This window comes from Triticum aestivum, chromosome 7A, assembly GCF_018294505.1.
Source record: "Triticum aestivum cultivar Chinese Spring chromosome 7A, IWGSC CS RefSeq v2.1, whole genome shotgun sequence".
Taxonomy (NCBI): Eukaryota; Viridiplantae; Streptophyta; class Magnoliopsida; order Poales; family Poaceae; genus Triticum; species Triticum aestivum.
The window spans coordinates 316078249-316091096 of NC_057812.1; positions in this window are offsets into that span (position 1 = coordinate 316078249).

Below are 12848 nucleotides of genomic sequence, written 5' to 3' on the forward strand. Positions count from 1 at the left end.
CAAGCTTCTCGGGTTCTTTGTGTCACAGCATGGGATAGAGGCCAATCTGGACAATATCAAAGCTATAGAGCAGATTGAAGCACCCAAGCGAGTCAAGGATGTGCGTCGGCTTGCTCGTTGCGTTGCCGCCATGAGCAGGTTCATTTACAAGTCCGTCGAGCACACCCTTCCCTTTTCCAAGATTTTGAAAAAGGCGGGCCCGATGAAGTGGACGCCAGAAGCCGAAGCAGCATTGCAAGATTTGAAGAGGTACCTCTCCTTCGCGCCAATACTAGTTGCGCCTAGGCCACAGGAACCGTTGCTGCTTTACCTGGCGGCAACGAACCAGGTGGTCAGCGCCGCACTAGTGGCGCAGAGAGAAATTGATGATGAGGTAATAGCAGCCCGAGACGACGCAGCCAATTGAAGTGCCGCCGAAGAAGAAAATGATGCAGCACCCAGTCTACTTTGTTAGTTCCCTCCTGCAGGGGGCTAGATCGAGGTACTCCAGTGTGCAGAAACTGCTCTTCGGCCTTCTTATGGCCTCGAGGAAGCTGCGTCACTACTTCCAGGCGCATGAAATCACTGTCGTCACTCGCCTCCCTCTGCAACGAATATTGGACAATCCAGACGCAACGGGAAGGATCGTAGAGTGGGAAGTGGAACTGTCCAGCTTTGGCCTCAAGTTTGAGAGTACCTCGACGATTCAAAGCCGAGTCCTGGCGGAGTTCGTTGCAGAATGGACCGCGACGCCTGACGAAGAAACCCAAGAGACTGCTCTCCCCGGCAAGGAGGCAAGTTGCGACTGGATCATGTACTTTGATGGAGCTTTCTCCTTACAGGGCGCCGGGGCTGGCGTACTGCTTGTCGCGCCCACCGGAGAGCACCTCAATTACGTGATCCAGATGCACTTCCCCAGGGAGGTGTCAACAAACAATACGGCTGAGTACGAAGGGCTGCTTTCCGGTCTTAGGATCGCGGCGCACCTCGGAATCAAGAAACTCGTCGTCAGAGGCGACTCGCAACTTGTCGTCAAGCAAGTCAGCAAGGATTGCCAGAGCCCGTTGATGAAGGCCTACGTCGATGAAGTGAGAAAGCTGGAAGAGCGTTTTGACGGTATACATGTAGAATACGTTCCCCGAGCGGAGAATGATATCGCTGATTACCTGCCAAAACGCGCTGCCCTCAAGCTACCTGTGGAACCAGGTAGCTTTGTGCTTCGGCTAACTCAGCCATCCATTGATCCATCAACAGAGCAAAAGAAGAGGAGAAAATCAGGGCCCGACAAGTACTTTCCCGCCGAGCTCCCCGAAGCCGCCGGCAAGGATGTTGCCAGAGACATTGAGCCCGCCACGGGACGGCTAGCTCCGACAGAGCATCAAGCTCTTCCCATGGAGACAGCCGCTCCGATAGCGGAGGAAATGCCTTTAGTCCTCGCCGTCGAGCCCCAGGCTCTAGCGTGGGCACATCATATCATCCGATTCCTCCAAACAGGGGAACTTCCTGAGGAGCAGGAAGAAGCGGAAAAAGTAGCCCGTCGCTCTACTATGTACCAGTTTGTCGATGACGTCCTGTACAGAAAGAGGCCGAACGGCGTGAAATTGAAGTGTATCCCTCGAGAGGAAGGACTGGGGCTGTTGGCGGAGATACATGGAGGTATATGTGGATCCCACATCGGGTCAAGGGCCCTTGCCGGCGAAGCGTTTCAGCAAGGCTTCTTCTGACCCACCGCCCTCCAGGATGCGACGACACTAGTCACCAGGTGTGAAGCGTGTCAGTTCCATTCAAAGAAGCTTCATCAGCCAGCTCAAGCCCTTCAAACCGTTCCTCTCTCCTGCCCTTCTCGGTCTGGGGGCTCGACATACTGGGCCCTTTCTCCCATGCTGTCGGGGGCTTTGAGTACTTGTACGTTGCAATCGACAAGTTCACAAAGTGGCCAGAAGTGGAAGCAGTGAGGAAGGTCACAACACAGTCAGCCGTCAAGTTCTTCAAAGGACTGGTGTGCCATTTTGGTGTACCCAATAGGGTTATCACCGACAACGGCACGCAGTTCACAAGCCACACCTTCATGCAATATATTCAAGACCTCGGCAGCAAGGTCTGTTTCGCTTCCGTTGCTCACCCATGAAGCAATGGTCAAGCTGAGAGGGCAAATGCTAAAGTACTGCGAGGCCTGAGGACAAAGACCTTTGACAGACTGCACAAGAGTGGAAGGCGCTGGATTGATGAATTGGCGGTGGTTCTTTGGTCAATCAGAACGACACCAAATCGAGCCACCGGCCAGACACCCTTTGCCCTGGTATACGGGGCAGAAGCAGTTCTCCTCACGGAACTCATATACGGGTCACCTAGAGTACTCACTTATGACGAGCTTGATCAAGAGCAATTGTGGCAAGATGACGCAACGCTCCTTGAGGAAGATCGTCTTCGGGCGGCTGTGAGAGCAGCGCGCTACCAGCAAGCCTTGCGCCGCTACCATAGCCGCAAGGTTCATGCCCGAAGCTTTGAGGAAGGCGACCTTGTTCTTCGGCGCGTTCAATTGGCCAAGAATTCCAACAAGTTGACGCCAAATTGGGAAGGCCCTTATCGGGTAATACGAGTCACCAGGCCCGGCGCAGTCCGCCTGGAGACCGAAGATGCTGTTTCGGTGAGTAACTCCTGGAACATTGAGCATCTTCGCAAGTTTTACCCGTGAGGCGCGGCTTGCCGGGCCCCCCGGAAAGCCACCTTTTGTACGGGACTTGCTGATGACGCATGTAACCCTTTGTACAAAGCCAGGCGCAGACCCTGAGCATAAATAAATGAAGCGCTGGCGCCCTAAGTTATAGCATGCATGCTAGGTCGAGTCTCGTCCTTGGTTAGGGTTGATAGTGCTTAGAAGCGACTAACCCCTAGCTTAGAGGTCGAGTGTGCGTCTCTTTGTCTTTCTTTTGTCTTCTTTGGTTCACAGAACACACAGATATCCGTGCTGAACCACTTGGGGAGGAAAAAAAAGAGGAACAGACAAGCATCTAGCCCCCGGCAAGCCAGTATTGCCGGGGGCTGCAAGAGCAAAGATTCACCCACGGCGAACCAGGGTTGCTGGGGACTGCAGCTTCAGATAAGTTCTTCATCCCTTATCATGCATTCCATTATGGACTGAGGTATGTGAAACCTCATTTTCCCCTAAGCTACCATGCTCCCATAACTCTAGGCCCTAGGGCTCGTTCCTGGGGCCAAGTTTGGTCGTAGTCGCGGCAGCGAAAGGATGAAACAAGGAGCCTGAACCCGCCTCATCCCTGCCTCCGCCAAAGGCGTGAGGAAGGTTGAGCGAAGTGGGGAGACGGCAAGGCTTGTTGTCGGGCAAGGAAATGTTTATCTTAAAGATATCAAGGATTTACTCCTTGTCATGGGTTCCACCCGCAAACAAATGACCCGGCAAGCATCCCTTTTTCATTAAAAAAACATTCCACTCAGGTACAATCCATAGGGAATGAAAAACATGAATGATGGGATTACAAGTTTTAAATTCAGCAAAGGCCCGAAGGCTTACAAACTAAAAAGAGATAAGGTGCCCGTAATCCCTTTCTTGTCCCTCTCCTCAGGAGGCAGGTCAAGGAGGCAAAAAGGACAAAAGGAGCGCCTAGGCGAGCTACGGGTGGCAGAAGACACCAAGAGAACATCTTGGTGGCCGTCCAAAGGCTGGATGGTGATGGCGGCGCCGGAAGCAGAGCTCGAAGACGAGGCGGCAGGACGTCAGCACGCATCGAAGGCGTCGGTGCCCACGTACTCCGACTTGACGGCCTTGCCGCCAGCCCTCTTCCTCTTCCGCAGCCTCCCAACGCCAGCCGCCCAAGGAGATGACCCCGAGAAGTTCAAGGAGCCGGTGACACGAATGATGGGGTCGCCGGTGCCGCACGGAGCGGCACCCGACACCTAGTCGGACCCGTCATCCTGCCGCCTACTACCCTCGTCATCGTTGCCGCTGTCCTCCTCGTCACTCCCGCCCGAGGAGGAGTCTTCACTATCAGAAGAGCTCTCCACGCAGCACCTTGCACGGGTCCCAAAGAGCCCGAAGACCTTGACGGAGAAAGGCCACCCTCCATCAGCTTAAAATGGAGAGTGAGCCCCTCCGTCAAGCGGTGGATATGAGAAAATGTCTTCCATCCCCGACGAAGATACATCACGTGAGGGGCGGGGAAGTCGATGCGGACCCGCGTGCCACTGATCCCGCAGCCCCTCATGTGCAGCCGCAACGACTCCGGCGGATCCAGCTCCATCTCCCACGCAAATGGAGTCGGGAGATGAAGGCGACGGCGCGGCGGCTGGCGCAGCCTGACGAAGAACTCACAAGGTTCATCCCCAACATGGCCCTCCATTGGAGGAGGAGCTGCTGGCGGAGGCAAGGCTGGCGCGCCGCCCCGTCCTCCCCTTCCCCGAGCGCCCCGGCATCGCCCACGGCCTCGCCCCCTCCCCCTTCCCCTCGCGGCTGGCTCTGCCACCACAGGCGCAGGAGAAGGAGGGACGCGTTGTCGAGCGGCGACCCTCGCCGCCACTGTTGAAGGACCGGGATTCCCTCTCTCCATGACGGATGGAAGGGAGGAGCAGAAGCTGAAGGAAGAAGAAGATGAAAGAATGAGGGACGCCATCCCCCCTCCCACTCTTTATAAAGGATCGGGGTTGGGGCTCGGCCGCCCCGCTCGGCCAATCAAGATACGGAAGGCGCAGGGAGCCAGGACCGACCCGCCGCCCCAACCAGCGACGGCCCGGTTTCCCGCCTCCATCGTTTTCCACCCCAAGCGCATGGGAGACACGTGGCGGACATGCAGAACCGAGGGGGCGAGTGAGACGACCACTCCCCACCCTGTGATCGTGGGGAATGGACGCCTTGAAGACTGCGCCTCAGCCCCATTCAGTAAATGGGCCGCGCCTCCACGCCTCCCTTCGTTTATGGGGAAGGCGCGAACCACCCCTTTACTAGGATGTGACGCATGCCTGCGGGAACCAACCCCACGCATGTCGCCCACGTCACACGCGCCTCCCCACGCTGCGCCACGCATGAGAATCGTGGGAAGCGCAGCGCGCGAAGAATCTTACCGCGGTAAAAGCCGCCCCGCCTGCCCGCGCACCGTTTTTGGGCCTAGCCCAACAACGCGTTGCGCTTATGTGTGGCCCAGGCCCGGGGGCTCCTGTCGGTGTACAAAAAGAGGGGGTACACTTTTTGTACCCCTATAACTGTGCATGGGTAGTCTGAGCCGCGGATACCACCACACCAAGCAAGGCAAGGGAGGTGAGCCAGGGTAAGACCGAAGCTCAAGAGAACTAGAACAGCGCCAAGGCCAAGACCACGAAGAGCAAAGGGGACGAAGCAGACTCCCCCGGCAAGATCCTTGCCGGGAGACAGTTCTAGCAACCCCGGCAAGACCTTGCCGCGGCGACTCGTCCCGCGCCTACGGAGCAAATCACCCTTGAGTCCACTGCCCCCAAAGGGCAAGGATTCAGGAGACATCCCCGTGGCGGCATGCAGATCTTTGTGAAGACATTCAAGATCTGATACGCACTAAGGAGACGACAACCCTTGGCGAGATCCCAGCCGAGGAAGACCACAAGGCCCCCGGCAAGGGCCTTGCCGGGGATGATAGCAGGAGCCTCGGCAAGACCCTTGCCGGGGCCCCGGCAAGGCCCTTACCGAGGACACCCGCAGGGCCACCATCAGGCCCACACCGACTAAACCTCCACCACCGCATGCATGCAGCTGCCGTCCCAACGAGCTAGGCAGGCACCTGCGTGGCGACATGCAAATCTTCGTGAAGACCCACCACTACGCCAGCTCAGCTGCCTGCCTACCTACATGGCATCGCAGGCGTCGCTGGCCAGGGCGCGTGTCGACACAAGAAGGAGTGGGGACAGACAAGACATGTTTCTCCCCCGTCCCCGATAAAGCAAGGACACATAAGCAAGACGCATTAAATGCGCCTTGTCATGTGATGCGAGGGATAACCTCGCAGCACTGTACCCTTTCCACCTCCTGTGTGCCACTGTGGCAACCCCTTTTTTCTATAAACGGAGGCCCGAGGCGACCAGAGGAAGGATTCGGCTTTTTGGAGCTCCTCACGCCCCATAGCTAGCTCAAGAACACATATATACAATCCACCAAAGCAGGAGTAGGGTTTTACGCATCCTCACGGCCCGAACCTGGATAAACGAACCGTGTGCTATCTGTTTGATCCGCTCTTCTCACGACCCCGCGCCCCACTAACCGCAGTAGGGATTCTTGTGATCCCATAGGTGTCGTTCCCACCGACAGAGGGTAGCGTAGTGCGTAGGGCCGAATAAGTTTATGTGAAGCAGCTCGAAGGGACGTGTCGTCGTCATGATTGTCTTCGAGGGATGCTTGGCCCTAGTCATCTTTCTAGCTTCGCAGGCACCCATAGATGATCCTTCTTGAACTCAACGCCCTCTATGCCTATGACATGCTTCTTCTTCGTGAGACTGTGCAAGTTCCTCATGCCAGCATTCCCTAGCCTCCGATGCCAGAGCCAGCACCCTGAAGCTTTTGCTAGAAGACATACGGCCAGCTGTGGTCCTACAGAGAAATCTACCATATACAGATCGTCCTTCCGATATCCTTCGAACACTAGAGATTTTTCAGTTTCCATAAGCACAAGGCAATGATATTTTCCAAATATCACAATCATGTTTAGGTCACAAAGCATTGAGACGGACATTAAGTTGAAACCAAGGGATTCAACAAGCATGACTTTATCCATGTGTTGATCCCTTGAGATTGCAACTCTACCTAGGCCCAATACTTTGCTTTTACCAGTGTCGGCAAATGTGATGTGACTCTTGTCAGATGGACGAAGGGTTGAGTCCATAAGAAGACTTCAATCACCAGTCATGTGGTTAGTGCATCCACTGTCCCTGATCCACTAAGAAGCCTTCGGTGTCGTACCCTACAGTGCAGTTGGGGGGATAGGCTTCACCAAGATAAGTGTGAATCATAAACATTTGAAGAACAAGTATATTATCAAAGTTCAAATCCTGGTTAGGGTAGATAGGATGTTTGTCAAGAAATCCTGGGATGAAATAGATAGTAAGACCATTTTAGCATTTTATCTTGCGTCCCACAAGATGTTTTAGGTCCCTAGCATAAGCATCAGAAGCTTTTGAATTTCGGCTGGACATCATTCCCTGCAAAAGAGTGTTAATTCTTCTTAACCACCCACATCTTAAGGGGTGGCTTAGAAGAAATGAGTCTAAGTGCAGCATCTGAGAATTTAGGCTATGGAGCCCTAGCAAATAGCCTTGCAGGAGGTCAATAATACTCATAAGAATAAGCAGAATAGTTCTTGGTCTTATGAACATTGCGGTTTGATGAAAACACGCTCATATTCATACGTATGAGTATGGTTTCCCTGCAAAACATTGGCGCTAGGGTGACTCTGATGAGTCCATTGTCTCTATGAAGCCTTTGGACCATATGAAGCCTTTGGTCTGGGTATTGTCTTCTTCCCCGGTGGTGTCTTGATGACATTCATAGGAAGCTTCTCAAGACAACTTTTGGGCATCCAGATCTTCTTCAGAGATGGCTCATTCCTGCAGTTAGTACCAATATACCTGGAAAACACTTCACCAATCTGATTATTAAATAGTTTATAGTTTGCATCAAAGGATTCATCAATGATTATCGGGTTAGCGCAAGTGAAGCCAGATAAGGTAGATGGATCCACTTAAGGACACTTTGTAGCAACCCATGTGCTTTTGGGGTACTGCTCAGGCTTCCAGTATGAACCATCAACATTCATTTTCCTATCGAACCCAACACCCTCTTTCCTAGGGTTTCGGTTCAGAATCTATTTCTTGAGGACATCACAAAGAGTCTGATGCCCTTGGAGGATTTTGTACATTCTTGTTTCAAGCAATGTCTTCAACCTAGCATTCTCATCAGCAATAGTAGTGGTATCCTCAGAAGAGGGGTTGGTTTCCACATCAGCACTTGAAGACATAGCAACAGTAGCAACAGTAGAACATTCAACAACAGAACATCATTATCACGCTCTAGACATTTCAAACATGGCGTCTCAAAGTCTTCCTGAGTGGTACTGATCTATTGAGCGTGAAGTGACTCATTCTCTTTTTGAAGATCTTTATGAGACGCTCTCAGGTTCTCAAGTTCTTGCTTCCTTCAAAGATAATCATAGGAAAGCTTCTCATGAATAGCCGAGAGTGTTTCATGACGACTTTCAAGTTCTTTGTACTTAACATGAAGATTTTTGATGTCTTCAATTAAGGACCGAATTCGACTCCTTTCCGCGTCCAACAGATCATTGCTTTTGTCTAGCAACTTTTGAATGTGTTCCATAGCATTTTGGTGTTTTGTTGCAATTTTAGCAAGTGTTTTGTAGCTAGGTTTAGATTCACATTCAGAGTCATCTTCACTGGATGTTTGAAAGTAAGCATCATGTGAGTTTACCTTGGCATCCCGTGCCATGAAGAAGTAGGTAGGAGCAGTGTCATCCTCATCATCAGCATCAGTGTTGGCGACGATGCCATTGTCTTCAGTGTTAAAGATGGACTTGGCGACATACGCTGAAGCCAGAGTCAGGCTTGCGATGCCTGAATCTGACTCCTCCTCTGACTCCACCTCTGCCTCCTCAGAAGCAGACTCCTCCTCTAAATCCATTTCCTTGCCAACAAACACACGAGCCTTGCTTGATGAGCTCTTCTTGTGTGATGAAGGTTTCGATGAAGACTTTGAAGAAGTGTTTGAGGATTTCTTCTTCTTCCTATCATCAGAATCATATTCTTTTCTCTTCTTCTTCTTCTTCTTGGTCTCATTGTCCCGTTGAGGACACCCAAAGATGTAGTGACCAGGTTTCTTGCATTTGTGGCATGTTCTCTTCTTGTAGTCATGAGAGGAAGCTTCATCATTTCTTGAGCTGGATCTTGAAGACTTTCTAAAGCCTTTCTTCTTGGAGAACTTCTGGAACTTCTTCACGAGCATAGCTAGCTGGTATTCTCCTTCTTTGTGTGAACCTTGCATATTATGAGAGAAAAGGCATTAGAATTACTCCAAAAAGCATAATTATGCATAAAACAATATAAATAACAGTAAGAAAACATGATGCAAAATGGACGTATCACATAGCTAGTAGCTAGATGGCTTCTTCTCTCTCTTTGATCTTCAATACAATGTTCTCCTTGCTATTCTTGGAGTTCTATCCGTTGTAATATTCTTTTGCGGTGTGTTTATTGAGATCCGATGAATTGTGGATTTATGATCAGATTATCTATGAATATCATTTGAGTCTTATCTGAACTCTTTTATGCATGATTAAGATATCTTTGTATTTCTCTTAGAACTATCAGTTTGGTTTGGCCAACTAGATTGGTTTTTCTTGCAATGGGAGAGGTGCTTAGTTTTGGGTTCAATCTTGCGGTGTCCTCACCTAGTGACATAGTAGGGGTAGCGAGGCATGTATTGTATTGTTGCCATCAAGGATAAAAGGATGAGGTTTTCATCATATTGCTTGAGTTTATAACTCTACATCATGTCATCTTACTTAAGGCGTTACTCCGTTCCTATGAACTTAATACTCTAGATGCATGCTAGATAGTGGTCGATGTGTGGAGTAATAATAGTAGATGCAGGCAAGAGTTGGTCTACTTGTCATGGATGTAATGCCTATATTCATGATCATTGCCTTAGGTATTGTCATAACTTTGCGCTTTTCTATCAGTTGCTCAACAGTAATTTGTTTACCCACCGTATGTTTTCCATCATATATTTTAGATCTATAAACCAAAAAACCCAAAATACCTTGCTGCAATTTATTTATATTTAGTTCAGTTTGCTCTTTTATTTATCTTTTATACATATCTCTATTAGATCTCACTCTTGTTCGTGACAGTGAAGGGAGTGACAACCCCTTTTTCGCGTTGTGTGCAAGTGTTTGTTAGTTTGTGTAGGTGCTTATATTGGAGACTTGCTTGTGCCTCGTACTAGATTGGTACCATGGTTCTTAACTGAGGGAAATACTTATCTCTACTTTGCTGCATCACCCTTTCCTCTTCAAGGTAAAAATCAATGCAAGCTCAAGAAGTAGCACTACCTCACAGCGCCAGGAGTTGCCATCCTCCCGCGCCCCGCCCGTCGATCGCACGACAATAGGATGTTTGATTCCCAAGTGAAGAACATTCTGTGCTGCCTATAAGACTTCAACAACGGTGTCTCGGAGGATGACAACGACAACGCCGGTGCGGCACGTCGCCTCCGCCGCCGCCAGAATTAGTTTTTTGGTTTAATAATGTATCTCGATCGTATGAATATAAATTCGCAGTGTGACTGAATGAAAGATATGGTTTGAACAAACTTGTGTTTCTCTCTCTCAATGTACAGACTTATCAAATGATTTAAAAAATCTCAATGGATTTTAAATATAAACACTCATCACAAATGTTTTAGCTAGAACACCCGTATGCAAACCGACAGCTTCCCCAGGAAGCCAAGGGAAAATGTGTCGAGCAGGATTTGTGCAGCTCTTCATTGCAAGTGTATTAGATAGAACACCCGTATGCAAACCGACATCTTCCCCAGTAAGCCAAGGGAAAATGTGCCGAGCAGGACTTGTGCCGCTCTTCATCACAAACGTTTAAGATAGAACACCTGTATGCAAAGTGGGAGCTATGGTCTTACCAGTAAGCCAAGGGAAAATTCGCCGCGCAGGATTTGTGCATCTCTTCAACGCAAATAGTTCGGACTAAAGACAATATGAAAAGCGAGACTTCACCACTAGGCCAAGAGAAAATCTGGCACACAGGATTTGTATATCCCTTCAATGCAAACAATTTTTTCGGATGACCCGTCTGGAAGCACCTACAGACAATTTGGTAAGATTTGCATCTGTCATATTGGGTACATTTCCATTTGTAAAACTGGAAAGATTGACATTTGTTGATCTAGTAACATTGCCCTTTATCAACCTTGTAACGCTACCATTTGTCAAAATTTACAGCTAAAACTCACTAGCACTATCTAATTTTGCAACTGAAATTCAGTAAGCATAGATTTCATTCACAGATTAAGTAGTTGTGGTTTATACAAACAATTTAACTCCACAACTGTAACATCCCAAAATTTCAATTTGGAATGTTATACATAGGTCATTCATGCATATCATATTTTACCGCATTTCATTTCATGAATCCTCGAAATTCTAAGCAACTCAAGGACCCACAAAGAGAGTTGGGAATTTTGTTATTTTCATATTTGAGTTTTCACAAATTTTGAAAAGAGGATCATTTGGTTTTAATTATTTTTCTCTCTAAAAATATTTCATATTAAAATATATGAGAGGAGATAATATGACTTCTTCAAAATAAACGGAATATTGGAGGAAAAATATTAAAATCAATTAAGAATTTTATTCGTAATTTTATTGCTATTTTATTTGAATTAGGAAAAAAATGTGTTTTTCAAAATTGCATTAGAGGCGTAAATCAATGTTCACTTTGTCTGCAATATTATTAGAGGACCGTGAAAATTTATTTCACGATTTTTGGAGTCCGTTTAGTATTTCTTTCGTTAGTTTTTCTGCGCCGGGATTTAAAAAAAGTGAACCCACCTAACTGGGCTGTGTCTGACTAGGACTCCTGGCCCGGCCGGCCTTTATAAGTCGGGAGGCCCGACCCTGCCAAACCTTAGCCCCAGCAGCCTCCACCCGCGCTGCCGCCGCCGCCGTCCCGCCAGAGCGCCGCCGCCGCTCGCCGCCGAAGCCGCCGACCCGCCGCCGGACCCGATCTCGCTGGAGGTATAACCGCCAGCGCCGCCTGTTTTCGTGAGGAAACCATTCAGTTTTTTAGAAACCCTAGATCTATTTCATTTTTTAGATCGGTTTTTGTTCGGTTTTCTTCAGTTTAGTTAAATAGTGGATGTTCTTCCGTATGTTCGTTTTAACGAACGTTGTTCATCCATTAGCCGCAGATAGCGAATGTTCGTTCGTTAGCCTGTTTGTCAGTTTTTCTTTTTCCAGGGTTTTTCTGCGATTATTTTCGATCGCGATTTCTGCCCTAATCTTCGTTCTAGTATATCTTTTCGCTCGTTTATCCAAATCAGGTAAAACAAGTGCCTAGATCTTCATCTCGAAGCCCTCTTTCTATTTAACCAACTTGAACAAGATTTTGGTACTGTAAAATTTGACTTTAGTCCAGATTAGTAATCGGATCTTGTTTCTTTTGTAGTTTGAGTTTCTTGCTCCGTTTGATTTGATTCTTTTTGCAAACCGGAGTTCTTTAGTTGAGATTTCAGGTTAGATCTTCTTATTTGAGTTTTCCCCTTGCATATTTGCTTGATTTCTTATGTATGCTATTGTTGTTTTGCGATAGAATACCCAAAGTGCGAAGCGTGCTACTATGAGTCTTTAGGTTTTGCGGATCGTCAGCAAGGCAAGTAACACTTTGATCATACCCCTTTATTACCCAGTTTTTATGCATTAGTTTCAACCCTCACACATTGCATCAATAGGATCTTTTAACAGTTATTACCTAGGGAGATACAGCACTAGCTCCAGTTCATAAATATAATGTAGGCATGTATTCGTAAATAGTCATACGTGCTTATGGAAAGAAATTGCATGACATCTTTTGTCCTAGCCTCCCATGGCAGTGGGTTCCTATTGGAAACTAAGGGATATTAAGGCCTACTTTCAATAGAGAACTGGAACAAAGCATTAACATACGGTGAATACATGAACTCCTCAAACTACGGTCATCATCGGGAGTGGTCCCGACTATTGTCACTCCGGGGCTGCTGGATCATAACACGTAGTAGGTGACTATAACTTGCAAGATCAAATCTAGAACATAGTGTCGGCATTCCGGGAACGGGG